The following is a 25,747-nucleotide window of genomic DNA, read 5'->3' on the forward strand; positions in this document are numbered from 1 at the left end:
TTACTTCCCTCACAGGAAAATAGCCACTCACAGGAGACCTAGCCCACGCCCAGGTTTACGGCTGCACAGGTGGAAGGTCAACTGAGGAAGATCTGTACCAGCAAGGCGGCTGGACCGGATGGAGTTTCCCCACGATTACTGAGGGCCTGTGCGACTGAACTGGGAGAACCACTACAGCGCATCTTCAACATGAGTCTAGATCAGAGAAGAGTACCCAGACAGTGGAAAACATCCTGTATTGTCCCGGTACCGAAGAAACCACAACCAAAGGAGTTGAATGACTTCAGATCTGTTGCCTTGACGTCGCACGTGATGAAGACCATGGAGCGGCTGATAATACAGAATCTGAGGCCACAAACCAGGCACGCCCGGGATCCGCTTCAGTTTGCGTATAAGGAGAAGGTGGGAGTGGAGGATGCTATCACGTATTTGCTGCACAAATCACTCTCTCACCTAGATGGGGTCAGTTGTGCTGTGAGGATTACATTCCTTGACTTCTCTAGTGCCTTTAACACCATCCAGCCCAAGATCTTAAAGCACAAACTAACGGAGATGGGAGTAGACTCTCACATGGTGGATTGGATAGTGGACTACTTGACAGAGAGACCTCAGTATGTGCGGTTGGGAGACTGTAGGTCTGACACGGTGGTCAGCAGCACAGGAGCGCCACAGGGAACCGTACTCTCTCCGGTCCTGTTCACCCTGTACACATCAGACTTCCAATATAACTCGGAGTCCTGCCATGTGCAGAAGTTCGCTGATGACACGGCCATAGTGGGGTGTGTCAGGAATGGACAGGAGGAGGAGTATAGGAAACTGATACAGGACTTTGTGATATGGTGCAACTCAAACTACCTGCGTCTCAATATCACCAAGACCAAGGAGATGGTGGTGGACTTTAGGAGATCTAGGCCTCATATGGAGCCAGTGATCATTAATGGAGAATGTGTGGAGCAGGTTAAGACCTACAAGTATCTGGGAGTACAGTTAGATGAGAAGCTAGACTGGACTGCCAACACAGATGCCTTGTGCAGGAAGGCACAGAGTCGACTGTACTTCCTTAGAAGGTTGGCGTCATTCAATGTCTGCAGTGAGATGCTGAAGATGTTCTATAGGTCAGTTGTTGAGAGCGCCCTCTTCTTTGTGGTGGCGTGTTGGGGAGGAAGCATTAGGAAGAAGGACGCCTCACGTCTTAATAAGGTGGTAAGGAGGGCGGGCTCTGTCGTGGGCAAAGTACTGGAGAGTTTAACATCGGTAGCTGAGCGAAGGGCGCTGAGTAGGCTACGGTCAATTATGGAAAACCCTGAACATCCTCTACATAGCACCATCCAGAGACAGAGAAGCGGTTTCAGCGACAGGTTACTGTCGATGCAATGCTCCTCAGACAGGATGAAGAGGTCAATACTCCCCAATGCCATTAGGCTTTACAATTCAACTGCCAGAACTTAAGAACTTTTTTTTAAAGCTATTATTAATGCTTTTTTGAGTTAGTGATTTAGATGCATATCATATTATTACTGAGTTAAGTATTGTATGTAATGAGTTTTTGCTACAACAAGTGTATGGGACATTGGAAAAAATGTTGAATTTCCCCATGGGGATGAATAAAGTATCTATCTATCTATCTATCTTCTATCTATATGAAGTTATTTGACCCCTGATATATGTTTTCATAGCTTCGCAGACAACCTGGGATGAGATTTCAGATGACGTATTCGTGTTAAGAGAAAAGTAATCTAGTCCTTCATAAATTTTACAAAGTCGGATTAAAACACCGGTGTTTATTCATTTGAGGAAGACCAGGAAGATTTATGGACAAGGTAACTGGGGCATGATCCTAAATCAATATAATCTGAAAATCACAAGAGTGAACTGATGGAATCAGCTGGTTATCCATTAAAATTAATCAATTCCTGTAAACGTATGGTGGACATGTGAAAAAAAGGAGTGATCTACCTCAGTAGGATGGAAAAAAGAATGCTACACATTAGAGATACAATAGTTAGAAAGGAAAGAATGAATAGATAAATCAGATTTACTGGGTAATCTATGAACAGAGGACGATCGATCTAAAACTGGATCTAATCAACAATAGAAGTCACCACCCAAAATAAGAGAATATAAGTTAAAATCAGGTAATAAAGAAAGAAAAAACTTTCAAAAATTTCACATCATCCAAATTAGAAGCATACAGGTTACCCAATACTGCCCTAGTATTATACAATTTCCCAGAGACAATAATAAAACGACCATTTATATCAGACACCTTACTATGGAGTTGGAAAGGAACATTTAGGTTAATGAGGATAGAAACACCCTGGCTTTGGCCGGGAAGGAAGAATGGAAGTGCTGACCCACCCATCTTGACAAAAGACGAGAATTATCTAAACTTCGAATATGTTTCTTGCAAAAAAAAAAACATTTTCAGCTTTGAGTTGCTTAAGATGTGAAAAAACCGTCCTTCTTTTAACAGGATGGTTCAATCCCAATACATTCCAGCTCATAATCTTCAACGAACAAATTGTCATTTAATAGAACGTCAAAAATGGTAGGCATAAATAAGGTCAAACATTCAAATAACAGTTCTGGAGCAAAAGTTTAAGTCAAAGAGTCAGGACAGAAAAGGGTCCTGAATAACAGAGAATAAAAAAACTAAACAATGAATAGTGTTGACACTAGAGAACCCATCCCTTCCTCCGAACGCAAAACAAGATAGCTACCAAGAAAAGCAGCAAGCTCTTCGAAAAAATGACACCCCAAAATCCGACAAATTCCAACGTTTCATAACGTTGTCATAAGCTTCGTTTAACTAATAATGCAGCAACTTCAGAACACTATGCATCAGAAATCAAAATTATACATAAAGAGAAACAATACCATCAAAAATATTAAGCTTAATAGAAAATAATAATGCAGAATAGTCTAACCGCGAGAAACTATGAAACAATACAGTAATTTAAAAAAAAACAGACAGAAAAAAATAACAGAAAGTACTTAATGGCCATTTTTGAAAAGAAATCAAAGCGAGTCTGCTATAGTAAAATGGCTGGGAGACCTTCAATAAATTTTGAGCCTCCATAACCTACTCAAACCATTTGTGGTCCCCAGTCTTAATAGTTATTTGGAGATGGGCTGGTTTACGCAGCGAGGGTCTTTATCTCCGATTATAGAACACTTTTGTAACATCGTTATACTCGGCGCGCATCTTCAAGACTTGAGGAGCATAATCTTGAACGATGCGAATGTTGTGACGCCGAAAATCGAGTTTTCCCCTCCGGCGTGCTTCCATAATCAGAAGGTTTTTCATTTGATATCGATGAAAGCAGAGAATTACTGTACGTGGCATCGAGCTGCCACCTGCTCTGATTGCAACGGGGTGGGGGGGTTGGAGACGTCTTGTCTTCCAGATTTGCTTTCAGCCATGACACCACAGTTGTCTCGTATATGCAAATGAAAAACATGAATGTCGTGCTTATGAACACATTACAGAAGGTTGCAGAGGTCAGCGCTGAGGAGGACAGAAAACCAGCCATAATCCTTGACTACAATGACAACAAAGGAGGAGTGGACAACCATGACAAAGCAACAGGCACATACAGCTGCAAGACGAGAACAGCCCGCTTGCTTCTCTCCATTTTCCATAACATCATTGACATATCGACCTGCAACGCCTTTGTCATATGGAATGAGCTGAACCCTACCTGGAGGGTAAGCAAGTGGGAAAGTAGGAGGTTATTTTTGGAGGAGCTTGGAAAGACCATTTGGACTCCTTTTAAGCAAAGGCACCTTCCCGGCACAGCAGCCTCAGCAGCACTGTTAAGGGCAGTGCCGCGATCTGAACCTGGTCTTAATCAACAACAAGTTGCACAAGAAGCCAACACAAGGGGGCAGTAGAGAAGCAGATGTAACTTCTGCTCTGCAGAAAAGGACTGTAAAACAGGGACAACTTGCTGCAAATGTGGGAATCAAATATGCAAGGGCCACACACGCAAGGTATCCCACAACTGCTTTGCATGCCAAGACCAGTTTTTAAATAACATTTCTTTTTTGTATGTTGGTTAAATATTAGTTAATATTGATTAAATAATTAATAGCTATAACGATATAATATTATGAGGATATTTTATGATGTAGCAGTGAGGACAGTGTTTGATGGTTGTAAGGGTTATAAATGGTTATATAATAAACCCCACAGTTGCAGAATGTTCTTGCCATTTTCAGTTTCAACAAATATAATTAAATCGTTATGTCCGTTATGTTTTCATGTCTTTGGTAAAATAGGACTTGATATTGTGTGATAATAGCTTTTTCTCCATAAACGATTTTTTCTCTTGAAATGCACTTTCCTTGCTCTCTGCAACATTAATTAATGGTTTATCACGCATTTATTAATGCCAGATTGGCTATTTATACATTCTAAGAATAACTGTGGTTCAAATTTGGTACAGACATTTGATATGAGGGGATTCTTGGCCCGGGTCAAACTTGACCCTGACCTTACTGTGAAGGAATAGAATATGAACACTATGTAACGGCTAATTCAGCATATTTTAGTGCTTTAAAGCATTGATTTCGGTATGTTTTGTGTGCTTATAATGGCTTTATCTATTGAATAAGTTGTTGTTGTTCTTTGTCTGTCCTCTGTTACTATATCCAGATGGTTATTATGGATTGTCCCATCTGTAATTACTGCCCGGTAGTCATATAATCTGTTGCAACTTGACAATTGTATTGACAGTAAGTTGTTGTGCCTTTTCTGTTTCTGGGTAGCTGGTAAAACCTTATGCACGGACACAGCCAATTACGCTCATTTCTCATTCACTCAGAACTTTCGAACTATCCTGGTGGTGTTTCATATTGTAGCCTTCCGGAGTTGTCCTTTACTGATTGGGTGGTGGTGAACAGTGGAATTCCGAAGCAATCGGTGCCGGGACCGCTGCTTATCGCGTTGTACGTCAATGATTGAAAGAAGGATTTGGTTACATTATAGCAGGATTTGAGACCCATGCAAAGGTAGATGGAAGGGCAGGTAGAGTTGAGGAAGCAGGGTGCTTGCAGAAGGAACTAGACAGACAGGAGAAGAGGCAAGGAATTATGAAGGAATATGATGTTGGAAAGTTCCCAGTCTTATTCTTTGGCAGAGGGAATAAAGGCGTGGACTATTTCGTAAATGGGAAGAACATTTGAATTGAAAAATCAGAGCTGCAGAGACACAGGAAAATCTGCAGATTGATTCAGTGGTGAGGGAGCCAAATGCATGTTCCAATCCATTTTCCGAGAACCCGTATATAAAAAACAACTCCTTCGCCATGGAATAAACTGTATACTCTCTGTACAGGCCTGGCCTGTTTTAACAAAGGAGAGAATCAGTGAACCAAGCAGAGGTGCAGAGCCTTTTGGGAAGATTCCCTTCAGGAATATTTGCAGAACGGTGGGGAAGCCAAATGCAACGTTAGCATCCATTTCCAGAGAAATGGAATATAGAAGCATCTCTTTAGTAAACCATTAATCTCAACAGTCTTCCTGCTTCCGGCCTCATAAGCCTGGTGCACTGGTAGCGAATCCAGGAAGATCCTACATTTTCGCTCTGAACTCCCGGAACTTGCAGTGCAGTACTTGGTCACTCAAAGTACCCATGTCATTGGTAACTCAATGGCCAACCATTTCCAGCTGCTCACAAACCCAGTTCAGAATGGTGTGGCCTCGATCTAAGATATCCCGAACGTTGTCGCCGACATGACCACCTGTCCGCACCACTAACGAATGTCCCATCACCGCAGCGTGATATTCATTCTGCCGCCCCCCACCCCACCAGACACTCAAACACTCCACCCAACGCCCACTTCCCTTCTGAGTGACAGAGGCATACTATGTGCATGAGAGTCGAGCACTGTGACTGCACATTTTTAGGTGATTATCCCGCCCCGTAACTCAGCGACGCTCTACAAAATGTTGCGGAAGATGGCCACATGGGAATTCTACCCTGGACCCTTCAGCAGTTTCTCATTCATGACTGTCACACGGTCTCCTGTACCCTGCGCCCTGGGTGTAACTACCTCTCTATATGCCTTGTCCATCACCACTTCAGACTCCCGAATGTTCTGGAGCTCGTCCAGTTCCACCTCCAGCTCTTTAACGCGGATTGTCAGAAGCTGCAGCTGAAAACAGCTCTCGCAGCTGTCGCCCTCAGGGTTACTGGAGTTTTCTATACCTTCCCAGATCCCGCAAGAGGAGCATTCAACCATCCTGCCCGGTGTCCCTGTTATCCTACCTGATCAAATATAAAGAAGGGAACGGGAAAAAATGTCTTAGCCAAGTGCTTTTCTTATCTTTGCCTACTTTGACTGAACCCTCCCTGAGGTGACGCCTCGACGGGGAGAAGGTCACCTGCTGGATGGTCCACTCAGACGATGGCTACTGCTTTTGCCCCTGCCTTTCTGATGCAGATTAACCTCAACCGTCGCATGGTCGCTGACCACAGCTGCTTTTGACCGTACTGACCCGCTTTCGACTTTTATACCCGAGCTGACTGAAGTTCTCTCCCGCCAAATCACAAGGAGACCCGACTGGCCGCTGGTCAAAACTCTTTTCCTGAAAAATCATTATATTGGAATTGTCTAAGTCGATATCATTTTTGATCTGCGTATGCATGTATAATTTTTTATAAAAACTATCCAATTATTATTTTAATCTGTGTACATCATTATTGTTTTTTTTCTGCGTGGACCTTCCTTTCCAGACTGGTTGTATATCAGAGTGTAGCTATCTGTCAATATTTCTCTCAATTCTGTGTCCTGTGACAGACAAGGCAAGCATGCGTGGACAGCCGACTGCTGGGATTATCAGACACACTTTCAATCTGAATTTTATCGCTTAACTGCCGGTCTGCAGATCAAGAGTTAATTGCACCTGTCATTCCGTAGAACCTAATTAAGAGAGTGTCCGTGGGGATTGTCGACGTCACAGCGGAGGTGTGGCTGCCGGTTGCCTGGTCTATTAATAGGTACGGTATCCTTCGCAACAACAGTTTCAGTGAGAGCCGCCAGACTACGCTATCAGAGACCAGCGGCTGCAGACAGAGAGAAGACAGAGGCTGGAACGGGAACAGGAATCTGGCCTATCCCAGCAATGGATTATCATCTTAGAAGTACTTCGCGCAATGATACGGGAATTGCGAAGAATATTTTCGGGGCGATTCAGTATCTTTTTGAAAATTACGAATGGCTGACTTTGGACTCTCGAATCAGTGTTGTGCTTTTGACATTCAAACTGGTTTACTACCCGGTACTCGCCATTGTAGCTCTTCCTGGTAAGTGTCTCGTCTTCCTCATATTTAATGTTGAAAAATTTAAGTCGGCTTCTCTTTAATACCTGCCCCCTAACGGCTCGCTAATTGCAAGACAGGACTTTCCAAACGGTATCGCTTCAGCAAATATCGGCTGAGTGTATTTGATAAGGTAGCCCATGCAAGGCGCGGGGTCCAAGGAGGCATGTGATCAATCCAAGGGGACATTTGCAATGTGGATGCAAAAATGGCTTGTCCACAAAAGGCAAAGTGTTGTTGTAGACGGTCATATTCTGCATTGAACAGTGGTGTGGGTCAAGGATCTGTTCTGGTACCTCTACCCTTAGTGATTTTTATAAATGATCTGGATGAGGAAGTGTAACGATGGGTTAGTACATTTGGTAATAAAAAAAACGGTTTGGGGTGTTGTGGATAGTGTGGAGGGCTGTGGGAGTTACAGCGGGACATCGATAGGAGGCAAATCTGCGCCATGAAGAGGTAGATGGACTTCTGCTGGCCCGTGGCCAAATGGTTAAGACGTTCGGCTAGTTATCTGAAGATCGCTAGTTCGAGCCTTTTCTGAGGCTGCGTGTGTGTCCCGGAGCAAGGGACTTAACCACACATTGCTCTGCGACGGCACCGGTGACAAACTGTATGGGTCCTAATGCCCTTCCCTTGGACAACATTGGTGACATGGAGAGGGGAGACCTACAGCTTGAGCAACTGCTGGTCTTCCATAAAAAAAAAAGAAAACCTTGCCCAGGCTTGCGCCCTGGGAAATTCGCAAGGTGCAAATCCATGGTCTATCCAGACTAACACAGATGGAGTTCAACACAAGTGTGATGGCGTTCATTTTGATAGGTCAAATATGATGGCAGAATGTAATATTAACGAAATTAAATGAATACATATGTAGCTCCAACGTCTCACCGGTTAAAAACGAGGTCACGTGGGCATCATCACTGTCACGATCTATCGCCGACACAAAGAGTGCGGAGGAGACTGACAGCATGCAGAGGAATATTAATATGCTTAGCGAATGTACCAGCGTCTGGCTGACGGAGTGCAAAGTTGGTAAATGTGAGGTCATCCACTTGGGAGTGGCAAATGGAAGAACAGAATATTATAACAGTGGTAAACGACTGCAGAATGCAATGTGCGGAGGGACTTTGGAGTGCTTGTGCTTGATTCACAAAAGGTTGGTTCGCAGGTGCAGCAGCCTATCAGGAAGGCAAATGGGATGTTGGCCGGTGTTGCCAGAGGGATTGAATTTATTAACTGGGAAGTTATGCTGCAACTGCACAAGGTACTGGCGTATCAGACAAGATATCAGACTCCTCAATACCCGAAGCCTGGACTGACACCTTGCCCTACTGTCCTGTTTATTATTTATTGTGATGCCTGCAGTTTTTGTGCACTTTATGCAGTCCAATGTAGGTCTGTAGTATAGCTTTCTCTGTGTATTATTGTTATTATTGTTGTTGTTGTTGTTATTATTATTATTATTATTATTATTATTATTATTATGTCGTTTAGTCCAGTTTTTGTACTGTGTCATGTAACACCATGATCCTGAAAAACGTTGTCTTATTATTACTATGCACTGTACCAGCAGTTATGGTCGAAATGACAACAAAAGTTGACTTGACTTGAATTGATGTGAATCGACATCTTGAGTACTGAGCAGTTCTCGTCTCCCGAATTGAGGATGGATTATCTGTCTGTGTAGGCGGTTCACCAGTTGATACCAGAGGTGAGGTGGTTCGACTATGGGGAGGAAACAGTCGACTGGGATGGTACTCGCTGGAGCTCAGAAGGGTGAGCGGAAACCTACTACAAACAAATAAAATTGTGCGATGGATAGATAAGATAGTGGCAGGACAGTTGTTTCAACTGGTAGGTGAGACAAGAACTACGGGACCTGAGGATTCTGGGGAGTACATTTAGGAACGTAATGACGAGGAACATCTTGTGTCAGAGGGTGGCGAATCTGTGGAATCTGTCTTCCTTCACTGGTTGGTACATTGAAGGAGAAGATCCAGAAAGGCAGCATTTCTGAACATTTGCAGATTTATGGTATGATTACGAGTAGTCAGCATGGCTTTGTCAAGGGCAGTTCTTGCCTTACGAACCTGATTGATTTTTTGGAGGATGTGACAATACACATTTATGAAGGAAGAGCAGTAGATGTAGTGTGTATGGATTTCAGCAAGGAATTTGATAAGGTACCCCATGCAAGGCGTATTGAGAATGTAAAGATGCATGGCAACCAAGGGGACATTGCTATGTGGATCCGGAACTGGCTTGCCCACAGAAGGCAAAGAGTAGCTGCAAACGGGTCATATTCTGCATGGAGGTCTGTGACGAGTGGTGTACCTCGGGGATCTGTTCTGGGACCCTCACTCTTCATAATTTTTGTAAATGACCTGGCTGAGGAAGTCGATGGATGAGTTAGTAAGTTTGCTGATGACATAAAGTTTGGAGGTGTTGTGGATAGTGTGGAGGGATGTCAGTGGGATATTGATAGAATGCAAAACTGAGCTGAGAATTTTCATATGGAGTTCAACCCAGGTAAGCATTAAGTGGTTCATTTTGGTAGTTCTAATAGCATTGTAGAATATGGTTTAAACGGTAAGACTGTCGGTAGTGTGGAGGATCAGAGGGAAGTTGGGGTCCTAGTCCACAGGACGTTCAAAGCAGTTGCTCAGGTTGACTTGTGGTTAAGAAGGCGTACGGTGTATTGACCTTCATTGATAGTGGAATTGAATTTAGGAGCCGAGAGGTAATGTTGCAGCTATATAGGAGCCAGGTCAGACCCTAATTGGAGTACTGTGTTCAGTTCTGGTCGCCTCACTAGAGGAAGGATGTGGAAACCATAAAAAGGGTGCAAAGTAGGTCTACGAGGATGTTGCCTGGATTGGGGAGCATTCCGTCTGAAAATAGGTTTAGTGAACTCGGCCGTCTCTCCTTAGAGCAATGGAGGATGAGAGGTGAGCTGATAGAGGTGTATACGATGATGAGAGGCATTGATCGTGTGGATAGTCAGAGGCTTTTCCCCAGGGCTGAAATGGTTGACACAAGAGGACACAGGTTTAAGCTGCTGGGGAGTAGGTACAGAGGAGATGTTGGGGTTAGCTTCTTTTTAACGCAGAGACTGGTGAGTGGGTGGAATGAGCTGCCAGCAACGGCGGTGGTGGAGGATAAAATTGCGTCTTTTAAGACACTTTTGGATTGGTGCATGGAGCTTAGAAAAATAGAGGCCTATTTGCAAGCCTAGTAATTTCTAGAGGGGGTACATGTTGTATTGTGCCGCAGGTTTTCTATGTTTCTAATTGTCTGGACCAGGCATGATCATCTTCATTGCCAGATCATTCCAGTCTGATCAGACGGACCACTCCTGCTTCTATTACTGATGTTGTTATATTCTCAACTTCTGTCGTGTTTCCAGTTGAGGGGAGTTGAATTTCTGTCACCGTGATACATGGTATATTAATCAGTTCAATTATTCTCTTAACACTTCCCGATTTCAGCTCCTTCTTCTGCCGCCAAATATCTGAATATATTCCAGCCATTCATTGAGATCCCTGCTTAGGCCACAGGGCAAGGCAGCTGAATTCAGCCATTCGGGCACCGAGCCCTCTCCGCCAGTTTAATCATAGACGATTTATCATCCCTCTCAACCACTTTCTGGCGCCCTCTCCCAGTATCCTTTGACAGCTCGACGAACCTGCAGACTCCCCCACTACAGAAGCTGCCTCTCCACGTCAACGAGATCTGGGCTTCTCAATATTCGACAGGTTACGATGAGATTCGTCTCATTCTCCTGAACTTCAGAAGGTACATTATAATCACTACATATTTAGTAATGGCTCCCGATAATCTCCTTAGCAGATACATTAATTCCATATTCATCTCTGCTCTCGGATGTGCTATGGATTAAAATGATTGTTTTCAGATAATGTTTCCATCCAAGGTGCGTTAAAGGTCTTTATTTTTCTCCACTCAGTGAACATGGTTACAATCGTCATCCTGTCGCGGGGAAAGTGCGGACTCTCCAAAGGCGTCACAAAGTACCTGGTTGCCATGGTCGCAGCCGATCAGCTCGTCGTTCTCTTCGATCTGATACTGAGCAAGATTCCAATGACTTACATGTCAATAGACTTACATTTATGGTCACGTCGTGTTTCTGTGTGTAATATACACGCCGTCGTGTTCTACGCCGCCACGGACTGTTCTGTCTGGTTCACCGTCACTTTCACCTTTGATCGATTTGTCGCCATTTGTTTTCAGAAGCTGAAACGAAAATACTGCACCGGGAGAGCGGCGGCTCTGGTTCTGGGGACAGTGACTCTGCTCAGCTACGGAAAGAACATTTTCTGGTACTTTTTGCTGGATGGGACGTATTCGATGATTATTTCGTCAGTGCTCTGTATGCGCTCATTTCGATTCTACCCATCTGAGGAGGCAACATTCACACTGATTCATTTCCTCCTCACCCCAATAATCCCCTTTGTCCTGATTATGCTGCTCAACAGTTTAACCATCAGGCACGTCTTAGTGGCCAGCCGAGCCCGGAGGAGACTCCGTGGTTCGCGCGATGGCGAGACGCCCGCCGACCCGGAGATGAAGAACCGCAGGCAATCCCTTCTGTTACTGCTGGTGATGTCGGGGAATTTCATCCTGCTGTGGGCTGTGGTGACGGTGTATTCCGTATGGAATAGCCTGTACTTTTTCATTGACGTGAATCCCCCGAATCGTCTGTGGGATCTGGGCTACATGCTGCAACTGCTGAGCTGCTGCACCAACACGGCCCTTTACGCCGCGATCCAGGCCAGGTTCAGGGTGCAGCTGAAGGAGATGGTGAAATCGCCCTTGAAACTCATGGCAAAGTTAACTCGGCGTTGTCAGGTCCGCATTAATCCTCGGTGACACTTCTCCCAAAACCGCCGCAAACTATCCGATTCCCTCAGTCTCATGTGCAGTTCCATTACAGCTGTGGACGGCCCCGATCAGCACCCGCAGGAATCGCATTGTAATCACAACGGAGAAATATAGGTCTACAGGTAATGTTCGACAGTGAGCTGTTCCGGGATTTCTGATATACATAAATAACTCGGATGCATGCAAATAAGTTGACTAATGATCTTACAGACGACACAAAAATATTACTTTGAGACATACACAGAGTAACGTAGGATCTTCAAATGATTAGAAATGAACTCTAAAGAGCAAGACCTTTACACGGAGGTAGTGGGTGCTCTTCATTCTGTGGTGGCACAGTGCCTCTTCAAATTCTGGATTAGCCACTCTTGAGGGAGTATGTCAAACACATGACTGAAACCATGTAGACAGCATCCACTATGCTACCCTCATCAATCCGTTTCGTCGCCTTCTTGAAATATTCATTCAAATTGGAAGACAAGGTCTGCCCCGAACAGAGCCAAGCTGGCTCTCCCTAATCTGGCCGGTTGTTTTTTTTTTTTTTTGCAACTCTCGTAAATCCTGTACATACGGATGTTTGCCTCCTATGTCGACAGAACTGAAATGAGTCTCACCTATCCATAGTTTATGGAATTTTTACCGTTTCCCTTTTTACAAACGAGATAAAACAATGTCACTGGCCATTCCTCCAGGGTGTCGCCTGTGACTGGAGGGGACATAAGTAAGCCGATCAAAGCCCCAGCAATATTCCGTCTTCCCTCTTCCAATAACCATGGGATGAATTCCATGAGTTTCCGTGGACCTAGCCAAGTTTTTTTGAAGGCCCAGCACTGCTGTTCCTTGACTTCAAAATGTTTTTACGTATTTATGTACTAAATACTAAGCCCCGATTTTCCCAAATCCGTTTCCTTGTAAAATATTGAAGTAAAGTACTGTGTTATTACCCCCGCACATTCTGCGCAACCAAGGGTATATTCTCCCTTTATCGATGAGTGAACCTGCACTTTCTTCCTCGTGGTGAATGTATAGAATGCCTGGTGGTTCCAATTGCATTTGGTTGCCAATTGCATTTCAGTAACCCTCTCGGATTTCCTAATTTCCTGCAGATGTATCTCCAGCGATAACATCTGCTGTTTATTCATTTTCATAGACATAGCCTGTCTTCCTGCGTTCCTCCAGTATTTTGTGTGTTTGCATTGAATTTCCAGCATCTGCAAATTCCTCGTGTTTCTCCTCCTTTAGTTCTCTTTTGGCTTCTTTTCACTCCTCGTGTCTCATTCAATCCGAACTTGTGAAACTTTACATACTTCCCCCTGTTTTTTCCTTGCGTAAATTCATCAAATCGCCACAGGCAGCTGTCGAGGCCATTACGTATATTGAAGGCAGACTTTGATAGGTTCCTGATTGGTCAGGGCACGAAAAGATACGGGAGAGAAAGCAGGACCTGAGAGATTAATGGAAAATCGGATCGGTCATGATGAAATGGCGCAGCAGACTCGATGGGCGAAAGTGCCTAATTCTGCTCCGATATCGTATGGTCTTTTAATTGGGCGTCATTTATAAAAATCACGAAGAGTGAGGTACCCAGAACAGATTACTGAGGCACTCCACTGGTGACCAACCTCCATGCAGAATATGACCCGTCTACAAACACTGTTTGCATTCTGTAAGCAAGCTTGTTCTGGATCCACAAAGCAATGTCACCTTGAATCCCTTGCCTCCTTCGTTTCTTAATAAGCCTTGCATGGGGCACCGGATGAAATACCTTGCTGAAACCCATGCAGACTACATCTACTGCTCTTCCTTCATCTCCGTGTTTAGTCGCATCCTCAAAAAATTCAATCAAGCTCGTAAGGCACGATCTACCGTTGACAAACCCATGCGGACTACTCCTAATCATATTGTAGCTCACCAAATGTTCATAAATCCTGCCTCTCAGGATCTTCTCCATCAATTTACCAATCACTGAAGTAAGACTCACTGGTCTATAATTTTCCGAGCTACCTCTACACCCTTTCGTGAATAAAGGAACAACATCCCCAACCCCCAATGTTTCGGAACCTCTCCCGTTCACATTGATGATGCAAGTATCATCGCCAGAGACTCAGCAATCTCCTCCCTCGCCTCCCACAGTAGGGTGGGGTACATTTCGTTCTGTCCCGGTGAGTTATCCAACCTGATGCTTTCCAAAACCTCCAGCAGATCTTCTTTCTTAACATCCACTTGCTCAAACTTTTCCAGTCTGTTGCAACTCATCACTACAATCACTAAGATCCATTTCCATGGTGAATACTGAAGTAAGGTATTCATTAAGTACCTCTGCTATTTCCTCTGGTTCCATACACACTTTACCACTGTCACACTTGATAGGTCCTATTCTCTCAAGTCTTATCCTCCTTCTCTTCACATACTTATTGAATACCTCGGGGTTTGCCTTAATTCTGCCCGTCAAGGGCTTCTCATGGCCCTTCCTGGCCCTCCTAATTTCCTTCTTCATCTCCTTCCTAGTATGTTGTACTCCGACAGTGACTTGAAAAATGTTTTGTATCCATCTCCAAACTTGTGTTTGCGATTGATAATTTGGCGGAATTGGTTAGCGTTTCTTTCGTATTCATGGTGTAGTTTTTGCAAGGGTATTGACTCAGCAACAGTATCGGACGACCCACCTTGACAGACAGACAGACAAACATATTTTATTGATCCCGAGGTAAATTGGTTTTCATTATAGCCGCAGCAAAAATAGTGAAGAAATATAAATATAAAACCATAAATAATTAATTAATAATAAGTTAATCATGCCAAGTGGGAATAAGTCCAGAACCAGCCTATTGCCTCAGGGTGTCTGACACTCCAAGGGAGGAGTTGTGAAGTTTGATGGCAACAGGTAGGAATGACTTCCTATGCCGCTTAGTGTTACATCTCGGTGGAATGAGTCTCTGGCTGAATGTACTCCTGTGCCTAACCAGTACATTATGGAGTGGATGGGAGTCATTGTCCATGGTGGTATGCAACTTGGACAGCATCCTCTTTTCAGACACCACCGTCAGAGAGTCCGGGTCCACCCCCACAACATCACTGGCCTTATGAATGAGTTTGTTGATTCTGTTTGTGTCTGCTACCCTCAGAATACTGTCCCAGCACACAACAGCAAACATGTTAGCACTGGCCACCACAGACCCGGAGAACATCCTCAGCATCGTCCGGCAGATGTTAAATGTCCTCAGTCTCCTCAGGAAATAGAGACGACTCTGACCCTTCTTGTAGACAGCCTCAGTGTTCTTTGACCAGTCCAGTTTATCGTCAATCCTTATCCCCAGGTATTTGCAATCCTCCACCATGTCTACACTAACCCCATGTATGGAAACAAGGGTCAACGGTGCCTTTGCCCTCCTCAGGTAAACCACCAGCTCCTTAGTCTTTTTCACATTAAGCTGCAGATGATTCTGCTCGCACCATGTGACAAAATTCAATTCTTCAATTAACTGACTTCTAAAACAAATTGGTTGCCTCAGAGATGATTTAGTGTGTCATATTATAGGGGGCAAAAACCGATGCTATCAACGATTTTGTGTTTGTCATTCAGATCTGTTTTCTCTTTGCACGATGTGTCATTTATTCAGTTGATCAGTATCATAAAAGGCATATTAAATCCACTGTGATTCAGTGTTGAAAAACAGAACAACTTCCAAGGTAGTTGAGCACTTTCTACAGACACCGAACACTCAGACCTCTGCGAAGCTGAATATGTCAAATACCAGTGGGCAGATACATAAAGTGAGAGGCGCACAACTTCAGAGAAACACGTTTTCTGGCGGCTGCAGCCTGGCGTAGGAACGGGCAGAGGATCGGAGATGGTGGAATATCAACTTTGTTCATGTAAATGGGATTATCATGTGAAGCCATTTTGACTGTGCTTTAGTGATATTTTCTGCAATTCCTTACCCCATGGACTAACCGGAAATTCCGTTTATTGTGGGCATGAATGTTTATTCGACGAAACGCTGCAGATTGAATGAAATACCGCGGCGAAAAAAAAGCAAACAAAACAACAATATGCAAAAGATCACCTATGGAAATCTATAACAATAGTAATAACAAGTCAACAAGCAATAAATATCGGCAACGAGATGAAGAGCATATTAATATGTATCTATTTCTTCTAAGCCACCTCCAACCCCCTAATCCCCAGCCAGCACTGGTTCTTCAGTGCCTCTTTTGGGACAGTTCCAACTGGCTTAGTTGCCCTGAAGAAACCAGATGCAGAGGCACATAGCCGAATGATTCTCCAAATGCTGGAGCCGCTCTTGAAAAAGACTTTTTGCGATTCGTCCGTTTGCTCGCTCATGGCGCTAGGGCGCCATCTACTGTCCTCTTAATGTATCTAAAGCTAGACTCCACGTTTTCAAATTTCAAAGTTAAAAAAAATAAACAAAAAAACAAACAAACTGGAGTGGGAAAAAAAGAGATAAAAAGTGCGGAGGTAAGAAATGAAACGGAGCCAAAACGTGAAGTGACGAAACAATCGCCATCTTACCGGATGTCCGTGAACCCTCTTTCAACAATCTCTAATGTAATCACATCTGGCTGAATTATGCGTGAGGCTGAAAACTGCTCAAAACACTCTTGCTAAACCTCACCAGTGTCTTAAAATTAAATCCTTGCTTTGGAAATGAATGCTAACCTTGTATTTGCCTTTCTCATCTTCGACTCCTCAGACAATCCAGCCTGTTGAACGGGAGCGGTTTTCAGTGTCCTACCAGGTACAGCATAGGAACCCGATGAATTGCGAGGGTTCACCCACTTGAAGCATGATTCTTACATCGACTTTCGAGACAGAATGTCACAGAAGAGAAGGGGATAAGCAGAGCCGACCAATGTGCCCATCTCCAACGACTTGTTCAACTGCAACTTAACTTCACAACTCGTGTACTTTCTCACCTGCACCTGTCATGTCCAACCTCCCTGACACCCTAATCGTTCTACGTCACGCTATCCCTCCACTAAAATCCTTCCCGTATGCGTGACCCGCTCCCTCATCTGCACCGCTACCCATGTCAGTCACTCCTTCATCCCAAACTCTCCCACTCCACTGTCCCTGTCAATCACTCCCTCCTCTGCACACTCCCCGGTCTAGTCACCCTATCCCTTCCCTTCACCCTTGCAGGGCTCTCTGAACCCCCTCGCTCTTCCACACCGCCCGTCGCTGTCACCACGAGCAGCCACTGTACCATTCCCTGTCTCCATCAGCCTCTTCGTCCCCCACAACACCCTTCGTCGTCAATCCTCCTTCCCCGGTGACCAACCTCGTCACCGTCAGACACGACATCGCCAATACCCTGTCCCGTTTCCGTCACCAGCATTCTGTTTTACACAACCCGGCTCCCTCACCCATCTGTTTCATACAGCCCTTGTCGTCTAAGTTATCTCCTCCTTCCCCAACTCATTCTCTCCGTCTCCATGACCGACTCTATCCCCTACAGCCCTCCACGGTTCCATCAACACTCTCCTTCCTCTACACCCCTTACTCTCCGTGTAGATATGGAATTTTGGGGAGGAACAGGGACCGGTGACGTACGGTGTTACATCACCCCGGCCCCCTCCACCGGATATCGATCTCTCGGTTCTGTGCCTCTTCACTGCTCTGTGTGGACAGGCTGCTCGTTCGGTTCGACACAACTTCTTCCCCGTGAGCTCTCTCACGACCACGTCCCTGCTCCCATCAATACCATCCTGCCCCTCTTCCAATTCTCTCCTCTTTCCTGCACGTCCTCTAAACAAAAACACACGAACAATCTCCGAGTCCGACACACAATTCAAGACTATTAGAATGCCGGAGTTCTGGGGATTGGTGTCTCTGGAACTAAGTATGGTTCTGTCGCTGAGAGGGGAATAAGGGGTGGGAAGGTGGAAATGTGACAAGCTGCAGCGATAGGGATTTCTTTGTTATGGGAACAGAAAAGAGGTTCAGTGAACGAGAATGAGATTTGTCGATGGTAAGTGGTCGTTATGGGTACCAGTAATATTGGTAGGAGGAGGTGGGATTTTCCGCAAAGTTATATATGTGCAGCTGTAGCCCGAAATAGAAAGGACATTGCGTTTACCACGTGGCTAAATAGCTGGGGTCGGAACGCGGGCTTCAGATATGTGGATCAAGGGGTTCTCTTATATGGAAGGTGTGACCTCTACAGGATGAGACAGTTTCATTTCATTTCATTCAATTCAGTTTAAGTAGAATTGTAATTACCTCATACATGAATGCCTATGAATACAACCAGGAGCAAGCAGCAAAGCGCAAGACCAAGAGTCACAACGGCACAACGCACAAATAACATAGAACCAAATAGAAAGGTAGAAAGCACATGTAGGATATCAGACAAATTCATTCACGCAATATTTACACACGCGCGCGCACACACAAACACCCACACACGCGCTTATATATTGGCAGCTTGAGGCCCGACGCATTTTGAATGCCTCCGAAATCTGCAATCTTCCACAACAGTGCTTGTCTTCTGCCGAGCCAACACTTGGGGGCAGCACAGGCTCAGTTCTAGAGGCCGCGACGCACCACTCCCACGTTGTGCAGCTCTATCATTTGCACTCTCTCAGTTTCTACCTGAACTGTGGCGAGTCTAACATCCCAGCGGAAAGGTTTGTCATTAAAAAAGGGGTCGGTGTGGAGTTGCAGGGGATGAAAACCAGATTGGCATAACAGATAGTTGAGTCGGATGGGACAAATGTTGATAACAGCTGAACAAACTCAGGAAGCAAAAGGGTGAGCCTGCTGGGACTCGTATTCTGAGCAGCGTACGATTCAATGCAGGAAGCATTGCACGAAAGGCAGATGAGTTCGGGTCAGGGGTCAACGCCTGGAAGCACGATTGTTCAGCCATTAGTAAGGTTTGGGTGCAAGAGGGGCAGGTCCGTTAGCTCAGCCTTCCATTTTACCGCTGTTTATTGTCGTGCTAAGGCATTTATAATCTAGGCTGATGGGTGCTTTATAAATCAGGGAAAACATCACGGCAGTGTTTAGTTGGACTGAAGATCTCGTCTATGTGAGGCTTTAAAGTTGGAGCTGAAGAATAAGAAAGGCATGAATTCGTTCATTGGGCTACGTTATCGACCACCTAACATACCCGGTTATTTAGAGGCACAAAACTGTGGAGAGTTCGGAGACTGTCGCAGGAGACATCAGGTTGTGGCATCGGGTGATTTTAACTTTCCAGGTACTGACTGTGAGCCCCACGGGTTAGTTTGTCAAATGTTTCCGAGTTTCCTTAATCAATGCGCAGAAAGTCCCAACGAGATAGTGCGATACTTAATCTCCTCCTACGGAATGGGACAAGGCAATGGACAGAGATTTGCGCAGGGGCCACTTTGCATGTAGTGATGACAATGTGATAAGATACAAGGTAATTATGGAAAAGAACAAGTCTGACCTCGGGTTTATTAAATTAAATTGAATTGAATTGAATGATCTTTATTGTTGTTATACATAGGTACAATGAAACTCTGTTTGGCTTCCTCTCAAACAATCAAACAAAGCGGTAGATACAAACAAGACAGTGATAGAAAAAACGGTATTAAATAGATAAGTCGCATACAATAAGTCTCAGCAACACCTGAATATCACAATAATGCACAAACTGCCGTTAGTGTAAGTATTTGAGTCCTTGTGTGCGCTCATAGTTTCAGTCTTTGTTCTGTGGGAGTGGTTTAGTTTCGTATTCAGGTTTAGATCACAACGAGACGCAAATACACCAGACAGCGTGTATCTTTTACCCTCAGGATGGAAATGTCTATTACCAGAGTGTCCGCATTAAGGTGAGAGGGGGTATGTTCCAGGGAGATGAGTTTGGCAAGTTTTTATTTCACAAAGATTTGTGGGTGATGGGAACGCGCTGCCAGCGCTAGTGATGGACGGAGATTCACAGCGGCGTTTAAGTGACTCTTTAACAGTCAGCTGGTAGTGCAGTGTATGGAGGGAGACGGACGTTGTCTCGGCAGAAGGAATTCAGTTAAAGTGGTGTATCACAACTTTTTGGGCCGAAGGGTCTGCTCTGTTCCGTGCTCGGTAGAAAGAGCAGAGAGAGAGAGATTTGAGCCCGCCTGATGGGAAAAACAAGGGTTTGGTACATCAGGGAAATTGATAATGCATCGGAAAACAAAGCGAACCGCCACTTCACAGACTGGCTGGGCTGTGAACGAGGCACACTAACCTCAATGTGACACAGACACCGTCTTCAAAGTGATGGTAAAAGACCCCTTACAGTGTTTCGTTTTCACTGACACAACGCACGTCGTGACGTGAACACACCCGTGATGGTGACAGCAACTCAAGAAAACGTCCTACAACGTAGCAGGAACTCACCATTGAGGGGTAACAACCGGAGTCAGGCCTTTCACTGTGACAAGAAAACATCCTCCCTGCATGCATAATACCCTTCCTCTTCAAAAGCCATCTCCGAATCCGTCAAACGCTCCCTCTCCTGCACGCATTCCATCTCGTCTCCGTGACACGCTACAACCAATAAAATGGTTCACATCTCCGCCGCAGCCGCACGCTCCTCCCTCTCTGTGTGCACAATCAATTGTGGGAAGTTGATGGAGAAATGACGTGTGTGGTACACCTCCCCCCTTCCACTGGAGATCAATCGCCAGGCTCTGGGCCTCTCCAACGTCTGCCTGCACAGGCCGGTCACGTGGTTCCATACCACTTGCATTAGTGGCTGTAATCTCACCACCCTTTCCCTGGTCTCCTCTCTCCTCCCCTTCCGTCCTCTTCCCGCACCACACCATCCGGTCACACAGACACACACACCATCTCCGAGAGACACACACAGATCTAGACTATTGGAACGCCGAGGTCCTGGTTATTGATGAGTGAGAAGACCGGCATAGGGAGGGACCTGCGCACTTTTTCTGACTCCAGTGTAGTGTGCTGTGATGTTGCGGGGTGTACTTCACATGTTAGACCTCAGGATTGTGATGGGATAATATTTTGTGAGCATCACGGGTTGTCTGACCAAGAGAGTCTGTTTTAGGGTGGTGAGGAGGAAGCTTGACTCTGTGTCAGATCCCTACAGTGTGTGATGGGAACATGTAGAGGGTGCTTTACTCTGTGTTTTACCACCGGGAGTGTGTGATGGGACGGAGCAGAGGAAACTTCTCTCTGTGTCTGACCTCGGGAGTGTGTGATGGGACGGTGTGGAGGAAGCCTCACTCTGTCTCTGATTCACAGTCGTAGATCTGAAGATTTCGGAGTTTAAGCAGACTCCAATCAGATATGGGGAGCTGGAAAATGGTAGCTCACACGATCTACACCAACGACTGCAATCTGAACACCCTTTTTTGTGGCCTTCAGTCATCTCTCCTTCCTTCCTCTTTTCTCAGCACACCATTCCTTCTCGATTATTCTTAAGTGGGTGAGTACCTACTGTATATGGACCAGCAGCAGGAGTTCCTCTTCCATATACTGTAGTTATCAATGACATCGGTATGTCTGGGAAGAGGTTTTAGGGACATATTCGCAACGAGAAGACTTGCCGGTGCTGTGCGTGTGAGCTTTGGGGAAAGTTGTTAAACCCGATTTGCGGGGGGATGGGATTCAGCTTTCCAGAGCATATAGCGGTGTCGATGTGGGGACAGATGTTGGAGAGACCTCAGACAAAGTCAGGAATCAAAAGGTTGAACATCATGCGACTGGTGCCCTGAGCTGCGCATATTTCAATGCTGGAAGTTTTAAAGAAAGGCGGGTAAGCTCACGGCATTGATCAAAACTTGAGTTATGATACTGTAGCCATTATTGAGACAGTTGCAGGAGAAGCAATTAGACAACATAATATTTCGCGGTTTCTATATTTAGACGTCAGAAAGCGGAAGGAATTAGAGGAGGAGCGGTGACATTACTAGCCTGAGAAAATGTTACCGCAGTGCACAGTCAGGGTAGACAAGAGAGCTCTTCTCAGTGAGGCATTATGGGTACAGTTAGGAATAACAAATGTATGACCATGTTCATGGGGCGACATTATAGAACAGCCAACAGTCCACTCGGAGAGCGTCTGATGTGATTGTGAAGGGAGGAATTGAAGCCAATGTTGGAAGCGGGAGAGTGCGATTTGACGGGGAATAGGGAGCTTCACTCTGTGTCTGTCCCAGACGGTGTGTGAAGGAATGGTATGGAGGGAGCCTCACTCTATGTCTGACCGACGACGTCATAGACTCCAGTAGCTTTGGCGTTGGGACAGTCCCCAATCAGAAGGCGTGTACGTGAAATTTGTCTGTGTATTATCAAGTTGCGCCCCGCGGTTGATTGAGCAACAGCCAATCAGGGAAACGGATTTATTAGCAGGGAAAACAAAGATAAGAAAGGGGATATTTTATCTGGATGATAATCTGGTGAATTGGATCAGAAAAGTTGCTGTTGATAAAAAATGGGAGGTGTAGTAGACATTGAGGAATGTTTTAAAACCTCGCAGAGGGATCTGGACCTGCTGAAACAATGGTCTGATGAAGTTTAATACGGACATGCGTGCGGGATTGCACTTTGGAAGGAGAAACCAAGGTAGAACATACAAGGTAAATGGTAGGACACTGAGGAGTGCAGCAGAACAGAGGGATCTAGGATTACAGATACAAAATTCCCTAATAGTGGCGTCACAGGTAGATAGGGTCGTAAAGAGAGCTTTTGGTACATTGACTTTTATAAAGCATATTATTGAGTATAAGAGTTGGAATATTATGTTGCAGTTGTATAAGGCATTGCTCAGGCCCAATTTGTAGAATTGTGTGCAGTTTTCGTCACTGAATTACCGGAATGATATTAATAAGTTTGATAGAGAGTGGAGAATGTTTACAAGTATGTTCACGGGACTTGAGAAACTGAGTTACAGAGAGAAGTGGAATAGGTTAGGCCACATAATTATAGCACCTACTTTCAACAGTTCAAAGCAATACCGTAATCTGATAAAGAGCAGTCCATGGCACGGTTTAAAAGAAAGACCCAAAGTTCCGATAGCCCATCATCTCACGCAGACGGTAGAAGGAAGAAAAACTTTTCCTGCCATGAACATTCAGCACTGCAACTTGCCGATGCAGCACTTTGGTGCCCCGACGACAGCCAACTCCGAGTCCGTCCGAAAACTTCGAGCCTCCGAACAGCCCTCCCACACCGAGAACCAAACGCCATCTCAGCCGAGTGCTTCGACAGCGGTATCGGCCGCCAAGCAACAGGCAAAGCCGAGGATTCAAGGAATTCTTTCCGGAGATTATTCCGATCGCACAGTAGCAGCGACAGCGAAACAGACATTTCAAAAGTTTAACCAGAAGTTCCTCCGTGCTTCACACGTCCGTCACCATCAAATCAGGATTGAACACGGCATCCTACTTGACAGTTTCAATCCAATCCAATTTAATTCACATACAAACATACGTAAGTAGCCATGAACAAACCAAACTAGATAGAGTTACTCCAGTTGAACACAACGTGAAACCCTGCATCCATTGAATGCCACTGAATGCCACGGTCAAGCACGACAGAGCTCGTGGGCGAACACTAGGGGTCAGCTCATTCATCTGCTTTGAGGCCGAACCACACCCACCCAGGTTGGGCATCTCCTTCATTTTCTCTGCTCTCGCTCGAGCAATGCTCTCATTTTCCACCTGAATTGGAGAGGAAATAATTTCTCAGCGGAGGTTTTACCACTAAAAAGAAGGAATTTTCGTAGAGTTACAGGGGGATGAAAAGCAGAATGACATAAAAGACAGAGAAGTGGTTGTAGACCTTTAGCTCAAAATCCCAGGATTTGCTTGTCTTGGTCGAGATGAAGCGGAAATAATTGAAAGGTGAGTGGTGGCTTTATGAGTCACATTAGATGCATTGACAAACACAGGAAGAGAGGGGTTCCATTGGGACTCTGACAGAGACGTGCATATAACATATAATCATATAACAATTACAGCACGGAAACAGGCCATCTCGGCTCTTCTAGTCCGAACCGAATGCTTACTCCCACCTATTCCTACCTACCTGCACATAGCACATAACCATCGATTCCTTCCCTGTCCATACACCTATCCATATATTTAAATGACAAAATCGAACCTGCCTCTACCAGCTCTACTGAAAGCTCCAGCGCCACCCTACGGCCAGCTCGCTCTGTGTTCACAAGCTATTCTGAGAAGTTGAGGGAGAAATGACGTTTGGTGTTACATCTCCCCCCTTCCACCGGAGATCTATCACCAGCTCTGGGCCTCTCCAAAGTCTGCATGCACAGGCCGGTGATGTGGTTCCATACCACTTGCATTAGTGGCTGTAATCTCACCACCCTTTCCCTGGCCTCCTCTCTCCTCCCCTTCCTTCCTCTTCCCGCACCACAGCATCCGTTCACACAGACACACACACCATCTCCGAGAGACACACACAATTCGAGACTATTGGAACGCCGAGGTCCTGGGTATTGGTGAGTGAGGAGACCGGCATAGGGAGGGGGCTGCGCAGTTTTCTCATTCCAGTAGAGTGTGCTGCGATGTTGTGGGGGGTACTTCACATGTTTGACCTCAGCAGTGTGATGGGATAATATTTTGTTAGCATCACCGGTTGTCTGACCAAGTTAGTCTGTTTTAGGGCGGTGAGCAGAAAGCTTGACTCTGTGTCAAATCTCTACAGTGTGTGATGGGAACGTGTAGAGGGAGCTTTACTCTATCTGACCCCGGGAGTGTGTGATGGGACGGTGTGGAGGGAGATTCACTCTGTGTCTGACCCCAGGAGTGTGTGATGTGACGGTGTGGAGGGAGATTCACTCTGTGTCTGACCCCGGGAGTGTGTGATGGGACGGTGTGGAAGGGTTTCACTCTGTGTATGACCCCGGGAGTGTGTGATGAGACGGTGTGGAGAGAGATTCACTCTGTGTCTGACCCCGGGAGTGTGTGATGGGACGGTATGGAGGGAGATTCACTCTGTGTCTGACCCCGGGAGTGTGTGATGGGACGGTGTGGAGAGAGATTCACTCTGTGTCTGACCCCGGGAGTGTGTGATGGGACGGTGTGGAGAGAGATTCACTCTGTGTCTGACCCCGGGAGTGTGTGATGGGACGGTGTGGAGAGAGATTCACTCTGTGTCTGACCCCGGGATTGTGTGAGGGGACGGTATGGAGGGAGATTAACTCCGTGTCTGACCCCGTGAGTGTGTGATGGGACGGTGTGGAGAGAGATTCACTCTGTGTCTGACCCCGGGAGTGTATGATGGGACGGTGTGGAGGGAGATTCACTCTGTGTCTGACCCCGGTAGTGTGTGATGGGACGGTGTGGAGGGAGATTCACTCTGTGTCAGACCGCGGGAGTGTGTGATGGGACGGTGTGGAGCGAGATTCACTCTGTGTCTGACCCCGGGAGTGTGTGATAGAATGGTATGGAGGGATCTCGCTTCGTGTGTGACTGACGATGCCATAGACTCCTGTAGCTTTGGCGTGGGGACAGCCTCCAATCAGAAGGCGTGTGCATGAAATTTGTTTGTGTATTACA

Source organism: Hemitrygon akajei, unplaced genomic scaffold, assembly GCF_048418815.1.
Source record: "Hemitrygon akajei unplaced genomic scaffold, sHemAka1.3 Scf000033, whole genome shotgun sequence".
NCBI classification, from domain to species: Eukaryota; Metazoa; Chordata; class Chondrichthyes; order Myliobatiformes; family Dasyatidae; genus Hemitrygon; species Hemitrygon akajei.